This window comes from Apium graveolens, chromosome 4, assembly GCF_009905375.1.
Source record: "Apium graveolens cultivar Ventura chromosome 4, ASM990537v1, whole genome shotgun sequence".
Taxonomy (NCBI): domain Eukaryota; kingdom Viridiplantae; phylum Streptophyta; class Magnoliopsida; order Apiales; family Apiaceae; genus Apium; species Apium graveolens.
In genome coordinates, this window is record NC_133650.1 from 231,306,125 (window position 1) to 231,310,761 (window position 4,637).

Genomic DNA, 4,637 nt, shown 5'->3' on the forward strand with positions numbered 1-4,637 from the left:
CTAAGGCATCAGACCTTAGCAATTGATCAAGTTCTGAAGTCACCACAGAATCAACCAACTCCACTTTTAAGCACTCCTCATTTTCCGTAGGGAACTTCATGGCATTGAACACATTAAAAGTTACATCCTGATCCAACACTCACATGGTGAGCTCACCTTTCTACACATCAATCAAGGTTCGGCTGGTCGCCAGGAAAAGTCTTCCCAAGATTATGGGAATCTTCTTATCCTCCTTGAAATCAAGAATTACAAAATCAGCAGGAAAGATGAGTTTATCCACCTTGACTAAAACATCCTCAACAATGCCTCGTGGATAAGTAATAGAATGATCGGCCAACTGCAAAGTTATATAAGTAGGCTTTGGATCCGGTAAGTCCAACTTTTTGAAGATTGACAAAGACATCAGATTGATGCTAGCTCCCAAGCCACATAAGCATTTTCCAAATGACACCTTTCCAATGGTGCATGGAATAGTGAAGCTTCTAGGATCTTTAAGCTTTAGAGGCAACTTCTGTTGTAGCACAATACTGCATTTCTCCGTGAGAGCAATGGTGTCTAAGTCATCAAGCTTCACCTTTCGCGAGAGAATACCTCTCATAAACTTTGCATAACTAGGAATTTTTTTAAGATCTTAGGAGAAAGGTATGTTGATATGAAGTTTCTTGAACACCTCCAGAAACTTCTCAAATTGCTTATCCAGCTTTTTCTTCTGCAGCCTCTTAGGAAAAGGAGGTGGAGGATAGATCTGTTTCTTCCCTGTATTACCCTCAGGAGGAGTGTGCTCAACAGTAGTCTTCTTTGGTTCCACTTATGCTTCCTTCTACACTTCTTCTTCTTTAGCCTCAACTTCAGATTCTGGAGCATTAGCTTTTTCAGGATTTGTAACCTTACCAGTCCTCAATGTAATTGACTTAACATGTTCCTTAACTTCCTTCTTTCCTGGCACTTCAGTATCGCTTGGAAGCGTGCCAGGTTGACGATTCAGTAATGCATTAACAATCTTCCTAATCTGATTCTCCAAGGTCTTGATCGACACTACTTGGCTCTTTTGCACATGAGCCTCAACTCCTCCAATTCAGATTTTTCATTAGCTTGCGGTAGCTGCTGAAGTTGAAGTTTTTGCCTAGGGGAATATTGTAGTTGTTGAAAACCAGGAGGGTTGTACTGCTTTGCTGTGTATGGCTGATACGATTGTTATACCATATTCTGATTATTGCTTTAGCTGATGTTAGGATGATTACGGTTATTGGGATGATAAGTGGCTGGAGCTTGCTGCTGTGGTCTCTAAAAGTTGCTCATAAATTAAGCTGATTCGCTAGAAATAGCACACTGCTCAGTTTCATGTGCCCCCACACAAAGTTCACAAACATTAGTGATTTGATTAACTCCATAATTAGCCAAAGAGTCCACTTTCATCGTCAAAGCTTGAAGTTGAGCAGCTATAGCAGTAGCTGTATCTACTTCCAGAATTCCTGCTACCTTGCCTTGCAACATTCTTTGCGTAGAATTCTGTTATTCATTAGCTTCTATAAGCTCAATCAACTCATAAGCTTCATTATAGCTTTTGGCCCATAAGGCTCCACCAGATGCTACATCGAGCATAGGTCTAGATTGTGCGCCGAAACCATTGTAGAAACAGTTTATAATCATCCAATCAGGCATGCCATGGTGTGGGCACTTCCTTAGCATCTCCTTATAACGATCCCAAGCCTCACACAGAGATTCTCCAGTTTGCTGTGCAAACTGAGTAAGAGCATTCCTGATTGCAGCAGTCTTCGCCATAGGAAAGAATTTAGTGAGAAACTTTTGAGCAGGATCCTCCCATTTGGTGATAGACCATGGTGGTAGAGAATGTAACTAGCACTTTTCTTTATCCCTCAGAGAGAATGGGAAGAGTCGCAGCTTGATAGAATCTTTAGTCACCCCATTGAACTTGAAAGTATCGTAGATCTTGATGAAATCCCTGATGTGCATGTTGGGTCTTCTGTAGGAGAACCCCCAAACTGAACTGAGTTTTGTATCATCTGAATCGTGCTCGACTTGATCTCAAAAGTGTTAGCCGAGATGGTTGGTCTGATGATGCTTGACTGAATATCATTGATCTTAGGCTGAGAATAGTCCATCAAAGCCTAAGGAATTTCTGCTTGATCTCCCATTACTACTAAAGCTGGTTCCTCAACTTTCTCTTCGTACTCAAAAACTTCCCTTCGAATCACTATAGCTTCCGCATCGGCTTGATCCAGAGTTCTCTTACGAGCCCGCGAACGTATATGCATACACGCTCGCTAGACTACCTGAAACATGACAAGAAAAAGAGTAGGTAAGTAACAATGTCCGAGTCAATGAAATTTAACGATCACTGATGACAAACACATAAAATAAAAAGTTAATACCGAGTCCTCGGCAACAGCGCCAAAAACTTGTTAGTCGCTAAACACGCGCTAAAATTCACGCAAGTATACGCGATCACAAGTAATATAGAATTATTTCTAGTTCGTTCCCACAGAGACTGGTTTAGGTTCACTGTGTGATTTATGCACTTATGCAATAATGATATGGTTATTATTCAATGCTAAGACGAATAACAATTTGGGTTTTGATTATACTATGATTAACTATTGAGAATTATACTAGAGAACATTAACTAAGAGATTAAATAGAGTTGAATAATATATGACACAAATATGGAATTCTAACTTCATTAAATACTTCATTCAATAGCCTTTTCATTCTTAACCTTAACATGTAATGGTGATGACACTAATCAGATAACACGAAACTGATAAATGCCAACTTTCGTCATACGAATACCATACTACCAGACATCCATAAAAGAGATAGAAGCTGAATAGATACCAATTATATTGAGACCCTATATGTCTATAGAATTTGACAACATAACAGTTTAATGCGCAAGTTATCTATCGTGATTACATAGGGCAAATAAGATGGTTAAAATTACTTACGAATCATGCATAACAAATACATGAACCCATGCTAGCATGGCAAGTTCTAAACCCTTAAATTCACTTTCCCTTCATTAAGAATTAACACGCTATCTTATAAGTTTGTGATGCTTAAAAGACGAATAAGCACAACCAAAATATTTTATCATACAATCACCACACACTAAAGCATCAAAATAAATTAACTAAAGAAATCCATAAATAAATCCGCTAGAACCCCATGATAATGATTAGCCCATAATCGGAATCATCATCAACATGGGTTCCGATGAAAGCATGGTATAATAAACGTAGTCTTTATATTGAATAAATAATAAACAAAATACGAAACAGGAGTATAGGTTCATGAAAAAGAAAACTAGCATCCAAAGTTACAACTTAGAATAAAGAATCACTAGTATAAACTAGATCTTCTTCGCCTTCATTAAATTATGCTAAAATGGTCTTCTTACGCCTTCTCCTTGTACTCTGGTACGTATCCTTATGAAAAACGACCTTTATTTAGGTATATATAGCAGCCCATGCATAGTGGAAGTCCTCCAATTAAAATCCCTTAAGAATCAGGATTCAGAAATCCCGGCCCGGCGCGGCCGCGCGCTTGATCAGCGCGGGCGCTATGTCTCTGTTCTTCAGGCACGACCGTGCGCTATGACAGCGCGGGCGCGCCGACCTTCTGGAGAAAATTCTTTTTTCTTCTTATTTTCTTGCTGCAATGAGTTGGTCTTCACGAGCTTTATTCCTTGGACACCATCCTAACACCATATTAGCATCAAATCAATGCTAATTCACCTGAATTCCGGATTAATACCTGAAATGCAAAAACACTAGAAAACACATTAAAACACCAATAACTTGAGTACAAAAACACCAATTCAAAGCTTAATGAAACGTTATAAAGTGTCATAAATATCACTCAACAAAGATCAAAATTGTTGATTAGATATGTATAGAAACAAGATAAATTATACTGTAACATGTCTTGTAGCTGATAGAAATTTATAGAGTAGCTGTGTGATATATAAACACAGAATAAGTTATATTTTGTGGTATGCACTACTCGAGTAATATCATAACCTAGCAGCTCTCAAGAACACTATTTTTCTTGAGAGAGTTTTGTAACAGTTTATAAGAGATTTAATAAACTGTTATTTGACTATATTATTTTTACTTTACTTTCTTGATATCGAACTATTTGATAATTATATCCTACCCCCAAACAATTATCATTTACTGGGTAACAAGTGGTATCAGAGGAGTCAAATTGATTGTTAATTAGAAAATGCCATGATGTCAGGAAGTAAGTATGAAAGCATGAAGATCCCAATCTTGGAAAAAGGCTGAGTACTCTACATGGAGAGTAAAGATGCTTATGTTTCTTGACGTCATTGATGATGCTTACGTTGATATAATCAATCATGGACTTCCTTATCCTAAGAAAGTTGTGGCGATGACATCAGCAGTTCCTGAGCACTATATCAGGAAATAAAAATCTGAGTGGTCAGATCTTGAGAAGGCTACAATGCTTAAAGATGCTAAAGTCAGGAATATTCTTCACAACAGCTTGGAAAATGTTATGTCAAACGGAGTGATTGCCTGCAAGACTGCCAAAGCTATATGGGATGCTTTGGAAAGTCAGTGTCAAGGAATATTGGCAATCACGAAGAATATAAG

The 4,637-nt window shown here is 38.0% G+C and overlaps 1 non-coding gene across 1 annotated transcript; it reads left to right on the plus strand.

The window, feature by feature from the left end:
- The first annotated feature begins 1,660 nt into the window (after positions 1-1,660).
- On the plus strand, positions 1,661-1,767 carry LOC141723110 (small nucleolar RNA R71). The gene has a single exon (XR_012576101.1). It is a non-coding gene; the product is annotated as a small nucleolar RNA R71 (small nucleolar RNA).
- The last annotated feature ends 2,870 nt before the right edge of the window (positions 1,768-4,637 follow it).